Genomic DNA, 17,221 nt, shown 5'->3' on the forward strand with positions numbered 1-17,221 from the left:
CTTTCTATGTGTAGACACAGGCTCCTTTCAGTTAATCTAAAATGGAAGGGCTCAGTTTCAGTCCAGCTGCTTGCTGCTTCAGGATTTTGTTCTGGGTAGGGGGCTCGGGCTCACTCTACTTTCCATGTCACCTGCAAGCAGGGACCACCTGGCATTTTTATGACAGCCCTTCACTTATTGTTCATTCTCAGCCCTTGTTTTGCTAATTGAGTGTCCTTCCTATTCTTCCTTCTACTTACGATTGGGCCACAAATTACATGGTGTGCTGCATGGGAAGGAGAAAGCCTCTTTCCAGCCCCTCGGAGAAGCCTATACATTCAAGGTCCGTCTGTGATTTATTCATGTCATTTGTGACACCTCATGCTATAGCCTTCCACCCCACTTCTTGATTGCCCTGGGATCTGGAGTCCACTGTCCCCTTTATATATATATATATATATATATATATATATATATATATATATATATACCCTAAGGTAATTATAACTTGTGCCCCCGCCATGCACAGTTTTTTTCATCAAACATTTGTATGCAAATATTGCATTGATATTATCAATGATGTTATCAAAGATGTCATGAGTGCAGTAATTTGTGGGGTAATTAGCAGTGCATGGCTACGTTGAAAGTTACAGTTACCATAGGTCACGATTATCTATGTTTTTTTTAAAATATAGTAATTTTCATTTCTATAATTTAGTCCAACCACCGTTGACCGTGCCTGGCGGCGGTTGGCCACAGGGCGTGGCATGCGGCCAGGCCCAGACTCCAACCCCCATTAGCACCCCACCTTGCACCATGCACAGCCTTCACCCATATGCAGCAAAGGTTGCCCACAAGACCTGGCCTGCAGCCAGACCCTGCGGCCAACCCCCCCTAACCACCCAATCCCACCCTGCAGACGGCCATTTGGCTGTGCATGGTGGGAGTTGGCTGTGGCCTTTCTGGGTGTGATAATAGGTGTGAGGGGGTGTAACTGTGGGTGAGAGCAGCTGTGAGAGTGTCTGTATGGGTGTGAGAGTGCCTGAATCGGTGTTTTAGCGGGTGCATCAGTTTGTGCGTGCGCTGGTCTGTGAGTGGGTGCATGAGTGTGTCAGTGGGTCTGTGAAAGGGTGTGTGAGAGTCTGAGAGGGTCTGTGAGTCGATGCATGACTATATGAGTGGGTCTGTCAGTGCTTGCATGAGGGTCTGACTGGGGCTGTGCATAGGTGCGCAAGGGTCTGAGTGAGTCTGTGAGTGGGTGCATGAGTGTCTGAGTGGGCATAAGTGTACAAGTGGGTCTGTGAGTGGGAGAAAGATTGAAAAGAGAAGGAGAGAGAGAGAGAAAGAGAGAGGGAGAGAGAGAGTTTTTTAGGCTTTTATATATGATATTTTTATATTGATATTCAGGCAACCTTTCTCAATAACTCGATCAATGTGGATAAGGCGGTCTTGGACACTGACGATCAAGTCTCTCGAGTCCTATTCTTAGCCTTTCAGCCTATTAGTGAAGAGTTGGTTGATAAGTTTCTTCGTACTATAAAATCTGGGTCCCCTTTAGATCCATCCCCTCCTTCTACCCTAGCCTTAGGATCTGATGTTGTAACGCCAGTTTTAACTAAGATTCTTAATGACTCTTTGTCCTCTGGACGTATTCCCCAATACTGGAAACATGCTGTGGTTAAGCCCCTGTTAAAAAAACCTAATCTTGATACAACCTCACTCAGCAATTATAGACCAATTGCTCTTCTCCCAATTGCATCTAAAATTATGGAGAAACATGTTAACTCCCAGATGTCAGACCTTCTGGAGAAACACAATCTTCTTCATAATACTCAAATGGGTTTTAGGCCATTCCACAGCATGGAATCTGCCCTTCTGTCTGTCACAGAAGACACTAGACGCCGTTTAGATCCAGGCGGACATGCAGCCATCATTCTTCTTGATTTGAGTGCTGCGTTTGATACTGTGGACCATAAAACCCTTCTACGCAGAATCACTCAAATGGGCTTTGAAGGCATTTGCCTTAAATGGCTTTCATTGTTTCTTGATAAGAGGACATTTCAAGTCCTGGATCAGACATACTACTCAGATATCTTCCCCCTGACATGTGGTGTTCCACAGGGTTCGTCACTGAGCCCTACACTTTTAAACATTTATATGGCCTCATTGGCAGAGATTGTGGAACCCTATGGGCCATCACTCTTTTCCTATGCTGACGAAACTCAATTGGCCTTCTCTTTTTTTACTGACAGTAATTCGGAATCTGCTATCCTCTCTTCATGCCTGGTGGATATTGCTGGTTGGATGGCTGACAGCAAATTAAAATTAAATGATGACAAAACAGACGTCATGCTGATAGGGAACTCTCCATGTGTGCAGTCCCCTACGTTAGTCCCGGCAAGACTAAATAATCTCCCTCCACCTAAAGATACTATTAAAAGCCTAGGTTTTTGGTTGGACACACAACTTACAATGGAATGCCTTGCAAATAAATTAGCTTTCTCTTGTTTCCATATTTTGAGGACCTGTAGGAAAATCTTAACATTTTTGCCCTTTTTAGACAAATAGCTTATTGTTCAGGCACTAGTTCTATCTCGGCTGGACTATGGAAATATTTTATTCATGAATTCCCCTAAATATGTTCTGAAGAGGTTGCAGGTGGTACCGAATGCGGCCACCCGTCTTCTGATGGGCACTCCAAGACCTCTTTCAGCAAAATCCGCTTTAGGCTCTCTTCATTGGCTACCTGATGTACAGCGTGTTAACTTTAAAGCTGCTTGTTTTGTCCACCGAGCTCTTCATAACAGAGGTCCGGCCTTTCTTAGACAGATTATAACCCCTTATATTCCCCAACGCCTACTTAGATCCTCTTTTGCTTCCCTGATCAATATTCCTTGGGCTAAGAAAGGAAAATGGGGAGGTAGATCTTTTGCCTTTAGGGCAGCCCAGCTATGGAATTCTCTTCCAGCTGAAATTCATTTAGAAGATTCTGAACTCTCTTTTCGTAAACTGCTGAAGACTTTCCTGTTTCCTATATAGGGTGCCAGTTCTGTCTGCTTGATTTGGTCCTGCATTAGCGCTGGGAAGCCTTCGGGCAGCCATGCGCTTTATAAATTACCAAAATAGAAATAGAAATAGAATATACTTAGAATGAGATATTTCTGGACCAATTGAAAAGAAAAATGTATTTGTCATTTAAAAAGAGTAAGATCACCTTTAAGTATGAGCCTTAAACATTTGTAGTCTAAACAAAACAGGGAAATAGGTCTAGCTGCACTCGAACCCTCAATGCTCAGTGTGAAGGTCTGTGACCTTCACATTTAGCTATTCACTGCTTTTTTCCTATTTTTTTAGCCCTTTATGGGCTATCTTGGACCATGGGGGAGCCCTCAAGGGCTCCCCCACAGTCCCATTGCTTCAGCAACCATGGAGCTGCTTTAAACAGCAGCTCCTTGGTTGCTGAAGCAAACCTTTCATCTCTTCTCCATGCCCTCATACCTGCATGCAGGGGACAGAGACGAAAGCTCAGCAGCGGAATGTTTGCTGTGGCTTGGCTGCAGCTTCAAAGCTTCAGCCAAGCCACAGCAAACCGCTTTGTCCCAGGTGTGGGCACCCCAGGCCATAGCATGAGCTGGTCCTGAGGGGTGGGGGTCCCCAGGGTCATCTCCCCAACAATCACATGCCAGGGGAGGTGGTAATGCACGGAGCTAGAGGCGGTCCAAAACAGACCCCCTTTCTTTTTTATGATAGCCCCAGGGAGGTGTTGATCTCGGACTGTGGGGGGGGGGTCCTGGGGTCAGGGGCCCTCGGGCTCCCCCTTCATATGTGACATTAATCGCCATGCAGAGGTTGTGGTCTCCGGGGCTGTGGGAGGGCCAGGAGGCCCCCTCATTAAAATTAAAAGAGTGCCAATGGGAAAGTGTGGGAGCCTCTGCTTGATTTTTAAACAAATGTTTACCATGGATTTGCGACCCATTGCGATTCCGTGGTAAAACATTTAAAAAATGCCTTTTAGCCCTGTGGGGGGCATTTTGGGACCCCAACATCAGAGCTAAGGGGTCAGGGTGTTCGTACCCTACCCTGGCCTCTTTTATATATAATTTTTTTTATATTTTGTTTTTCATGGGACTCAGCTGAAGCTGAGTCCCAATATGGCTGCCATACTTCCTTGTTTAAATGTTGGCAGCCAATCAAATCTCAGCATTAGATTGGGAGGTATAGGTGTAATTCCATCTAGTGGTTTTTGAGCTATTGCTGTTCAAAATCTCTATTGCACGCCCCCACCATGCATAGTTTTTTTGTCAAAGGTTTACTGCAAAAATTACATTGATATTATCAATGATGCAGTCAAAGATGTCATGAGTGCCATAATCCGTGGGGTAATCAGTAGTACATGGCTAGAATGAAAGTTTTAGTTACCTTAGGGCACAAGTTATCATTGTTTGAGATAACTCTAAGTATAACAGGTGAATTTGTATGGTTTTGTACATTTAAAATGTGAGCTTAACTATAATGTCGCAGTAGTCTTTTTTTAAAGTGCTTTTTCTATGATTTAAAAAAAATTCAATTTCCTAACTGTAACACCCTTGTAACCTTTGTTTTTTTTCAGTGACTTTCTATGTTTTGTTAACGTGATTTCCATTAATGTAATTTTCATTACTATATGTTAATCCAGCCACTCAACTCTGGGGCCCAGCAAAATTACCTTTTTCTGATAGGGGAGGACCCGGTAATGTGACCTGGGTGCCCCCCAGGACACCCAGTTGCAATGTTGGGGACTGCAAGGGGAGCCTGAAGGCCCCTCTGGTCTCAGCTAGCTCCCTACCTCCTGTGGGAGACAGCTTTGCTGTCTTTGAGAGGGACTGCTATAGCAGTTACTGGGGCCCCCCAGGGCTAGGGGGGGTCCCACGCCCCCTTGCACTGAATTTGCAAAGTTCCCTGGGGAAGTGTTTGTCCCTGGGGCTGCAGGAAAGTTGCATGGCCCCCTACACTCAAGTGCCCTGGAGAGTTGGTGGTCCCCGGGGATGCTTGGCCCACTTGCGCTCAATTTGAAAAGTGCCCTGGGGAGGTGGTGGTTCTCAGGGCTGCTTGGGGGCCACACAGCCCCCCCACACTCAATTTTCAAAGTGCCCTTGGGAGGTGGTGGTCCCCGGGGCTGCAGGGGGGCCACACGGGACCCCACATTACATTTAAAAAGTGCCCCAGGAAGGTGATGGTCCCTAGGGCTGCAAGGAGACGGGCCTGTATGGCCCCTGCATTGTGTTAGTCTTTAGTTCCACAATCAATTTGGAAAGTGCCCCAGGGAGATGGTGGTCCCGGGACTCCAGGGTGGCTGAGCAGCCCCCTGCATTATTTAAGTATTTAGCTATGGGAAAGTGGTGATCCCCGGGGCGGCAAGGGTGTTGTGCAACCCCCTCCCACATAGAAATTGTGAATGCCCCTGGAACCTATCCCACCTAGGGGCTTATACAAAATGAGTGCGGAACCTGTGCTGGGTTTTAAAAAAAGAAATTCCTTGAAATCTCATTGTCGTCATAAAAATGCAGTGGGACCCCAGCACCAGAGTACCCTGACCCCTATTCTTTTTATTTTACTTTTTTTGTGGAACTCGGTTGAAGCCGAGACCTAAGATGGCTGCCAGCATTTCCTGGTTTAAAATGTTGGCAGCCAATCAGAGCTGAGCATTTTCCTGCACAACCTCATCATTATTCGCGAATACATCACAAAGGATCCTCGTTGCCTAAATGTAATTTTGTTTCCTATAATATCTCAAAAACTACAGAACAGATTTACACCACATAAGCAAAATCACAATCTGCATACCGAAAGCTAGCTTTCTGCCAATTGTGGTGTAATTCCGTCTAGTGGTTCGGGCTGTAGCCTTGTTCAAAGGTCCTATGGGTATTAACATGGGAAACGCAACTTTTCAGACCCCTCTTTTTCTCCACCCCTGATTGATCGACCCAAAACTTTCCGCATGCAGCAAGAATCACGGTAAAAATATTTAAAGAAAATTTCACAAAGCTTCGTCAAATGATGCCAAAGATATAGGCAAGTCAAAAAATGATTTTGCTATGGTAACATAGTCCTAACTGTAACTGTTAGGGTTTGTACACCGCAAAGAGCATGTCCCCTCTCACTGCACTAGTGGGTTCTGTAATAGCTCCCTTTTAAACTTACTATTGAAAGCCTTTCTTGTTATCTCACCCCCCCCTAGGCTTCTGTGTATGTTGTTTAATGTGCTGTTTTGTTTACACATTGGGCCTTGCTTTTACCAAGGCTTCTTTAAAACACTCCTCCCTAGGCCATGTGTTAATTCAACTCATTTGCATAATAACTGAAACTCTGCACACCTTTCAAGAACATGTGCAGCATGTGAGGACCACACCCAGCTCTTCAAACCACACCCAGCTCTGCTCACCTTTCAAGAACATGTGCAGCATGTGAGGACCACACCCAGCCCTTCAAACCACACCCAGCTCTTCGAACCACACCCAGCCCTGTCTATAAAAGGCAGCCCCCGAGCCTCACCCAGTGCTTGTGCTCGTCTACCTCCCGCTTACCTGAGAACAGATCCCTCGGCGCTGGCACTCCTGCTCTCTACAGACTTTCATTGGCTTCAATGGGCGCAGCTGCTGGCTCTTCCTTCTGCCGGTTTCCGGTTCCTCCTTGCCTCAGCCTCTCTCCTACAAGCAACCTGCAAAAGAGAAAAAAAGACAAGGTTAGACTGATCAGTATCTCTTGCCAGCAACAAGTAAGTGCAAAACTTTTTATTACCTGAAAGAACTTTGACAACAATTTCTGGATTCGTGTATAGACAATTTGAAACAAGATACCTTCCACGAACATTGTGATTCAAACTCTTTGTTACAAGAATACTTTGCGGATCTTTGTGGAACTTTTAAGAACCATTAACAGCAAGGCAAACAGTAAATCAAGGACTTGCACAAATTACATGCTGTATTTTGATGTAAAAGTACAGTATTTGTTTTATAAAAGATTCTGGAAATATGGGAAAAGTGAGTCTGCTATTGGGAATTTAGGCTTTAGTTATATTAAGATGAATGTTTGATATTGGTAATTCTGATAACGGTATTTGTTTAATGTTTTAGAAGCTTTACAGTAATAGAAAGCACATTCCAGAGCAGTAACACATTCCAAACCTGGAAACTAGAGACCAGGATCCAAGAGGTACTTTTAGAAGAGAATTTCTAATAAATAAAGGGATAGTCAGGAACCCATTTAGGAATAGGTTGCACGTATCTGTTCTTTGTTTATGTTTCATTAGGCACCAGTTTCTACAGAAGTCAGAAAGGGCCGCAGATTTGTGCAGCACTTCAACAGTGGAAACGCAAGAACGGTGTTGTCTCTCTATTTTTTATTTTATCCACTTCCCCCCTTCCCTTGAGCTTCTGTTCTTAGTGCACTGTGTTAAAAAACTAGTGTGAACAAGCAGTTTCAGGGTGGGGTCGGATTGTCTTCAACCTCCATCAGAACTGAACAAGAACTCAGGTGAGCTGGGCTTTGACACAAGCACAAGCCTTAAAAATTTTCAGTTCTGGTGGACGATGAATACCGGGGAAGAAATAGAGGGCATTGACGTCACGGATATGGCGCAGGCCCTAAATGAGGACTTGGCTCATAATGAATCAGTGTCTGGCATCTTGCAACATATGCAAGAGGAAATAGAGAGATTAAAGATGGAGAATACCTCTTTAAAACAGGATTTAAGTAGGTATAAATTTAGGGGATCTCAGTGGAACACAGCTTTTACGCCTTTGTTTAAAACCTCCTCAGAGACAGGGGCACCATCAAAACATACAACTTTGCCTCCCCCAGTTGAGGTTACTGTTAATGTTCCTAATGCTGTGCCCTTAGCAGCACCTGAACGTTTTCATGGAGATAGTAACAAATTCCATGTTTTTATCAATCAATGTCAATTACACTTCGTTTGTAAACCACAACAGTTCCCTACTGATGCTACGAAAGTGGCATTCGTCTTGTCTTATTTGGGTGGCACAGCAGCCAATTGGTCATTTCCTTTAGTGGATAGAGATGATCCCATCCTCCATAATTGGAATCAATTTAAACGTACCATGACCAGCCTTTTTGCAAAACACACTTTCATGCAGGCAAGTGACAATGAGCTTTTAAATCTTAAACAAGGTAACAAGGATTTATTGACCTATCTCACTAGTTTTAATCGTTGACTCACCGAGACACAGTGGCCAAAAGAAAAGCGTGTCTCCCTTTTTTATAAAGATTTGAGAGACGAGTTAAAAGACGCGCTGGCTCATATCGTTGATTTGCCAGAAGACTATTCGGACTTTGTAGATTTAGTTGTGAAATTAGAACATAGACTAGGAGAAAGAAAGGGAGATAAATACAAACTGGAATCACGGTTAACTTTTATTAGACACGAGAAGAAAGACACAGATAATAAACTCCCTGAGCCTGAGCCTATGCAAATAGGGACACTCAGAGGTCCACTCACATCAGAGGAAAAAGAAAGAAGGAGAAAACTTCAATTATGTTTATATTGTGGCAGGGCAGGTCACTTTGCCAGAGAATGTCCAGTAAAGCCTAAAACTCCACGAAAGGGTGCTGTTTCCTCCACCTCCTCAACTGAATCGGGAAACGATTAAGCTCGACAAGGGGAGAGGTTACTTGTTCGAGAAAACATCGTAATCAAACCTCTAATGCTGCAGCCTTCATGGTACCGCACATACCCAGACATTTCATAATTCAGGTCGTTTTAATTGTTACTACCCAAGTGAGGCATTCTCTCCCTGTCCTACTGGAGACAGGAAATTTTGTGGATAATAAGTTAGCTGAAAACTTAGGACTTCCTATGTGTTAAAAAACTAGTGTGCTGGAACAAGCAGTTTCAGGGTGGGGTCGGATTGTCTTCAACCTCCATCAGAACTGAACAAGAACTCAGGTGAGCTGGGCTTTGACAGTAACTACCCAGTGATGATCGTCACTAGGTAATATCTACATATATGTAGATGTATATATGTATATATATATATATATATATATATATATATATATTTATTTCACTGAAAAAAAGAAAGGTTACAGGACGTTATAGTTAGGTTCATTTACTGACATAAAACCATAGAAATTCTGCAGTTATAGTTACCTGAGCTAACTATAACTTGTGCACCCATAGTGCACTGCTTATGACCTCGCATTTTATATCACTCATGACATCACTTATGACATCATCAACTGAACCTCTCACACACCCAGTCAAACCATCATAGAAACTGTCATAGAATCACAGACATAAAACTATTCATCTACAGACCTATAAAACAACTGACAGACACAACCATACTCTCACCTACACAGGACTAACTCAGCCATTCACCCAGACATATAGTTACTCACACAACAATTCAGAGACCATTTCAGTCACTGACTCAGCCACTATTACAGCCATACAACCACTCACATATTCACTAACACACCCACACAGCCATTGACACACCCATCATATTCCCATACAACCCCTCGTACACTACACTGTTTACTTACTAACACATTACTCAGTCACCCATCCATCTTCTATCTCACCCACTAACACAGCCAGAAACCACTTGTACAGCCAATCTCTCACTCATATAGTCATTGAGATAGATACTAACTAACATAGCCAGCCACTCTCAAACCAACACACTCACCCATGCAGACATTAACACACCCAGTCACTCATATATACAGTTTTTCAAACATCCACTCACTCTCTGATACAGTTACTAACAAAGTCACTCACTTATGGATACTGCCATCATACAACCACTCACTCGCCCATACAATCACTAACTCAGCCACTCAGTCAACAACACTGTCACTAACACACGCAATTGCTCACCCATACAAGCACTCACACACCCACTCACTTACCCGTACAACCACTCACACACCAACTAAGTTAACCAATCCAGCAATTCACACAGCTACTTTGTCAGCTATATGGCTACTTTCACATCCACTCATTCTCCCATAAAGTCACTGACAGATACACACACGTATGCATTAATGCACTGACACACCAAACAACTCACTGATACATTTACAAAAACACTGCTTAACTCAGCTGTACAAGTAGTCACACAGATACTCACCTGTAAAACCACTCACACTCACTTAACCAATGCATCTACTCAGAAACACACTCATTCACCAATACAGATACTTCTACATCCACTCACTCTCCCATATAGTGACTGACTCTACCACTTTCTCACCCATAGACCCACTCACACATCCATACAATCAGTTGCATTGACTGGATGATGTCATCAGTGATGTCATCAGTGATGTCATTTCAGATGTCATCAGTGATGTAATATGTGAGGTCATAAGCAGTGCATTAAAGGGCACAAGTTATAGTTAGCTCAGGTAACTATAGCTGCTGAATTACTATGGTTTTGGGTGAGAAAATTTAGAATCTAACTGTAATGCCCCTATAACCTTTGTTTTCTTTCAGTGAATATCTATGTTTTTTTTTTGTATTCTATTTCCTAACTATAACATCCCTGCAATGTTTTGTTTACAGTGAATTTGTATGTTTTTTAAAATTGTATTTCATAACTATAACATCCCTGAAACATTTGTTTTTTCAGTGAATGTTTATGTATTTTTAAAATCTATTTCCTAACTGTTGGGAAGTGGAATATTGGCAAGGGCAGGTAAGTACCTACACTTAGCAATAGGCTACTAACCCCCAATAGGTCGAGTTAGATCTCAATAAATTAATCCCAGCTCAACCCTTGGTAAGTGGCATGGCCAAATTGAGGGATGTTCCAAAGCATTTTTACTATGTTTATTTGTGGATGTATTATGTCTCTTTAAAGAGAGTGGAGCACTGTGGTGATTATGGGCTGTGAAAAAGATTGCTTGATCGAAACGAGTTGCCATTGTACTTTACTTCACATCTATGACTTTGGAGTGCGGTCTTTCTGTGCCTAAGAGAAATGGCATACTTTCTGTTTTCTATGTATATATCCATTTTTAAATGCAACCCGTTTTCCTTTAGGGAAAGCGGGCTGCATTAAAAAAAAAAACTGCTTTATTTAAAAGCAGGTACAGACATGGTGGTCTGCTGTCCCCAGCAGGCCACCATCCCTGTGAGGGCAGCCATTCCCAATGGGGTCGCAAATTTCGACCTACCTAATGAATATTTCTGAGGTAGGTCATTTGCGACCCCATTGGGAATCGTAAACAGTGTCATTGACACTGTAGTACATCAGCTTTTTCGAATCGCAATTTGCAAGTTGCAAAACCTAACATTCGTACATGTGGCCCTAAGTGAGTAGTTGATATTGTGTGTGTGGATGCACAAACGTTTGTATGAGTATGTAAGTGGATGCGTGAGTGATTCTGTGGATGATATCATTGATGTCATCAGCGATGTCATTTGAGATGTAATCTCTCATGTCATCAGTGATGTCACTGACCATGTCATCAGTGATGTAATATGGAAGGACATAAGCAGTGTATTATGTGGGCACAAGTTATAGCTAGGTGAGGTAACTATAGCTGCTGAATTTCTATGGTTTTGTATGTATGAAATGTCAGCCTAACTATGCCATTGTAACCTTTGTTTTTTCAGTGAATTTCTAAGGTTTTTCAAATTCTCTTACCTTACCATAACGTCCATGTAACCTTTGTTTTTTTCTGTGAATTTTTAAGGTTTTTTGAAATGTTAAGTAATATCTGCATTGTAAGGCCTGGTGGGATGGTTGATGCACTGTTTGGCTCTCTAATTTGTTGTTTGCTGTAGTATCTTTACTAGGAAATGCTTTCAGTTTTGAACTTTTATTCCATCAATATGGCTTTGACATGTGCCACATTTTTAGTATAATTTGTGATTGTAAGCAATGTAGTTCCTCTATAGAACATTGTGAGGTGCTGATCAGCAGAGACTTAACTGGCACTCTTGAAGTGGTGTCAAAAGTGAATGTTTGACTTTAATAAATATACATATAGAGAAAGTTCAGAGATAGTGGAATAGAGAGGAGTAATAAACAGAAAATGGAAAAAAAGAATATTCTAACCACAATAAGAGAACAGTAATGCAGTAACAGAGGGTAAAGAATTAGTAGAAAATGGGTACAAAGGTAAAATAAGAGAGCAGTAATGAAAGATAGTTTGCAAGAGAGATGAAGAAACAAGCAAAAAGAAATGAAAAAACTACAAACAGTGACTGAGGAGAAACATATAAGTACAAAGACTTCAACAAAGTATAAGTAATGATTTAGAACCAGATGAAACATATATACATACAAATGTTCTTATATGTAAAGATATACATGTGCACATATATAGATGTATACATGAATATATACATTTAAACATTAATACATACATATGTGTATTTGTATATATACATATGTAGCATATAGATTGTAAGAAAGAATGAGAAACAAAACAATAATGATAAATTTCATATATGCGATGATCGTGAAAACTCATGATACGTATGTTCCGGTTCTGCAGATAATTTGCAGATACCACGTGGTATTTGGAAATTCTAAAACACATATAGAGACTTGTTATACATGATGTTTCACTACAGCTGTTCTCTAATCTACTGTTAAAAATTACCTATGTGAAACTCTTTTTCTAGTGATTTAGTTTATGGGTGTATTTTGTGTGTTCACAATGATGTTGTTCCTCATGACGAACAACGTCATTGCAATTATTATGTGACCTAGAAATAGAGCTCAGTGATTGGAGAAGACACTTTTGAACACTTTTAAAGGAAGTTCCCTCCTTTTCATTTTTCCTGAAGGTTCTGCTTCATTCAGTTGAGCTTTTCAGCAGTGTAGCGCTGTTTTTGGATTGTTTGCTTGGCAAAATGACTAGTGGAGGGAATGAGAACCCAGAAATATTGGAAGAAAGAGAAGAGGAAGAATTGCAGGTAGTTTCAGAGCAACCAGGTGCGGATAACCAACTACAGCAAGAAGAAGTCTCTGAAGATGAAGTTCCACTACCTCGTAAACAGGGTGGCATGGGCTTTTTTTACTATCCCTCCTGGGAGTCAGAAACTGTGGCAAAATTAGTAAAATGCCCTTTGTGTGAAAAGATCCTCTTAAGAGGAACTTCTAAAAATGTTTCTTGCAGTACCACCAGCATGTTCTATCACCTCAAGACATACCATTGAAGATACCTTGAGAAGACAAAGCGGAGTCAGAAAGGAAAAGATACTTCTTGCTCAGCAAGAGCTGCTGCTGGAAAACATTTAAATAATGAATTATGTTTTATTTAAACTATTCATGATTTGATTTTCACTTTAATCAATTATATATTTTTTCTATTACATAGTATTATGATGTAACTTTCTGCAATACCATGTTATGTTATATATTATACATTGTATTTCTCACTCCGTTTTCTCCAGTGAATCTTTTCCCTGAAAAACTGTGGCTGTACTATAGTCTTTTCACTGTGCTTATGTTTTAGGTGGGTCCTTGAACTGTCAGATTGTGGAGATTTACTCCAGTTTTTTTTAATGTGATTTACTGCACAGAATAATCTAGACAGGTCACTCTCAAATAGTAGATGAAATATAAAAGGAATACACTGTTGAAATCTAGGGCACTCTGAATATAGTCTAGCTTACCTGTACTCAACTGCCTGCATTTGTACATCATACCTACCACCAACTTCGGTAGGGAATAGGTGTGGAAAGGAAGGAGCTTCTAAAGTTTTTCTCACACACTTAATAGAGCTCCCTGTGTTTTTCCCTGTGAAAAAGCTCAATAGCATCTCTAGTAATCTTTTTAGAATGTAGAGGATGAATACTGTAGTGTTCATAAATTTCTTCTGTTTTTGTTTGATCTACCTTTTCAATTTGGCCTCTTGGTTCTACAGTATCATCATCTGTATGGGAAATATCTTGGAGAGAATCTACATCTCTATAGTAAATGTTATTTTGTTCCAGATACAATGTTGATTTCTTAACTTTGATAACATCTACTCACTGTTGCCATATCATTTTACTCTTAATAGGCCCACCATTCACTAGAATTACAAGTCCCTCTTCCAAATCTTTTTCAACACCTATAGATTCAATATTCACCTTAAAATCTAATGGCAAGTAAACAACTTTACCTTTTAGACCCTTCTAGAGCTCACTTGCAGGCACCTTTCCTGTTTTTGGCTCCATTCGAACAATTGCTTGAAATGGATGCACATACTGTATAAGTATAGACTCATAAACATTCAACTCTTGCAATTTTTGTGGAATTGAAACTAATTCTAAGTTGTTATACACTGCTCTAGCTAGCATTTTATTCTCCTCTAGTTTATTATAACACTACTTACATATAATTTGTTATATACAACAAAGCTTTCTTCTCCAAACAAATAAGCTGCAAAATCTTGCCACTTACCTCTGTTATTTTCTTCAGTTTATGAACACACAATGATATACCGAGTTTTGCTTTTGTAGTGAGTTAATCTACAACATACCCAATCACAGTGTGGTTTCTCTAAACAGACTGTTTTAAACTTCCTAATTTCTTCTTGAAAGTTATCCACAGATATACTTAATTCCCCTTCTGCTACATTTGCATATTGTAACTGAGCATTTTCTCTGCACTCCTGTTCAGGTCCAAAGAAACAAAACTGGACATCATCACAAAAATGTTCTACTTCTGCTCAGGTTCCATGCAAAAGAACTTTATTATTTTTCCCTAAACATAGTGCAGGAGTCTTCACATGATAAAGTCTTCTAACTAAAGTTTGCATTTACAAGTGGTGCACAGCTAACATGCTAGTAAATGTCCTTGTCGATTTCTATATTTTCTTACTCTACCTGGATCTAATCCTTGCAAAATGGCTATTTTCTGTTTGAGACTTTTGCATCGAAATGAACGCAGGAAATTTCTCACTGTATCAATTGATTTTTGTCAAACACTGCTACAATTTCAGTTGTAAACAGGGGGCTGTCTATGCCTATCCTGAACTTCTTCAGCTATGACTTCTTCTACATTTCTAGGTACCATTACCTCTTTCTCAATAGGACAACCATCTTTAACTTCATCACACCGTCCAGATTTGTTAACTGCATGCACTAGGCAAGTAGCTTTTTTCATAAAGAAAGGCTCAGTACTAGAAGTATGTCTTTGTTCTCCACCAAAAACTTTGCAAACGTTAGTTCTTTTCATAAGTCTTTCTTTACATTTTTCTCCTCATACTCAACACTATTTTATCTAGTGTTTTAATTTTGTTCAAAATCAAAATAAAGAGCTTCCTCTTCCAAGCAAAGGGATTTTCAACTATACCCTCCACATATTCTCTTTGTTTCACAGTTCTTCTTTTATAGTTCTTCATATTTCTCATTAGATTCTGCACTACTCTGTTATGGAACATTCTTACTCTTATTTCCTTGAACCGGTACTGTCTTCTAGTAAAAGTTTCGGCTTCTTTATAAGATTTTTTTAGATGTGATATTATGTGGTGTTACTCTTTTCTTACTTGATGTGAAACTTTCGCTTATACACACTACATTTTGCTGTTTCTCAAGTTGGCCACATAGTATTTTAAGAACTTTCTTTGTTCTCTTACAAGAGCACCTTGTTCTTTCATTACTTTTCCAGCATTCTGACCCTTTTGTTTCTCAGTTCTGTACAGATAGTATTTTTGTTTTTCTTTCTTATTTTGCTCATTTTTCTACGCCATTGCAAGTCTTTGTCGCTAACTGGATTCTTCCACCTGAAAACTAATAATAGAAAATAAATTTAATTTCAAAATATTTATATCTACATCAAATATGTTACATGGTTAAGTACAATATAAACTATTGTAGTATTTTTGCTCATAAGGTTTCTGTTGCATATCACACAGGTGACTTTACAAACCAGTTTAACATCTAAACTTCACTGGCCAGTGACATATTTCACACAGTCTGAACTAGTAGGCCTTTCTCTTTAGAAAACCACTATTTATGTTGGTGTGTTAAAAACATCTGTAGGTAGTTGACTATATATCTCAATAAACGTAGCTATCTACATGTACTTGCGCAATGAGATATTTAGTATGCCTGCCGGTATGCAACTCCCAGGTTTATTTCTTGTATGAGAGTCCAAATCTGAACATAACTGCCTGAAAATATTTCTCAGTGCCTGTGTTAGGAATTCAGGGGTATTTGAGTATGTCTCTTATCGCCTTTATTGTTGCTGATTATATAAGTGTTGTCTTATTATATGAGTGACTCTAGAAGTGTCTTTCTTTACCTGTCAGTGGTTCAAACACAGCGTCATTGGTGTGGAAACATCAATCTCAATTCATTGGTGAGTGCTATACTCTAGGTACTGTTTGGCTTAGGGCTGTAAAGCACAAGATATATGCAATCATTATAACATTGGTAAAAACTGCCTACCGCTGCAGTGACGGACACCAACATTCCGTCACCTCGGCTACCATCCGTCCATCAAATTATGAGTACTGCCTGACTTCCGCCACAAGAAGGTCTTCCGGCAGGGAGTGGGAAGGGGCACTGCTACCACGAGCAGCGCCCCGCCAGCAGAACACCGTCAGGCCATATTACTGGTCATAATACGGCTGGCGGCGTTCTCCTGGCGTGGCGATGCTGGTGGTAGCAGCGCCAGCTCACCACTGTCTGCCACTATGACCACTGCCGGATTTCCGCCCTTCCTGTGGCAGAAGTCAGGCAGTGCTCATAATATGGTGGACAGATGGTAGCCGCGGTGACAATATGTTGCCGGCCGTCACCACAGCGGTAGGCATTTTTTATCGCCAATGTTATAATGACAGTCTATGACACATACATACAAAACCGAAAAAAAAACAGCCAAAACCACAAATCCGAAAGACCCACCGAACGTGATAAACTGTTGGTACTACCACCTATACCACTACGCCACCACACACACACCAAAAACCCCACCACTTCACACATCACCCACTGCACAACATACACAAACCACACAACACCCATGTCCCCACAAAGACACCTGTTTCACCAATGAGGAGTTGCGGGTAATGGTTGAGGAAATAGTCAGGTTAGAGCCAAAACTGTTAGGAGCACAGGTCCACCAGATTTCTATTGCCAGGAAGATGGAGTTATGGCAGAGGATTGTGGACAGGGTGAAAGCCGTGGGACTAAATCCACGCACAAGGGACAACATACGGAAGAGGTGGAATGACCTAAAGGGGAAGGTGCGTTCCATTGCAGCAAAGCACCAGCTCGCCATCAGGAGGA

Source organism: Pleurodeles waltl, chromosome 6 (assembly GCF_031143425.1).
Source record: "Pleurodeles waltl isolate 20211129_DDA chromosome 6, aPleWal1.hap1.20221129, whole genome shotgun sequence".
Taxonomy (NCBI): Eukaryota; Metazoa; Chordata; class Amphibia; order Caudata; family Salamandridae; genus Pleurodeles; species Pleurodeles waltl.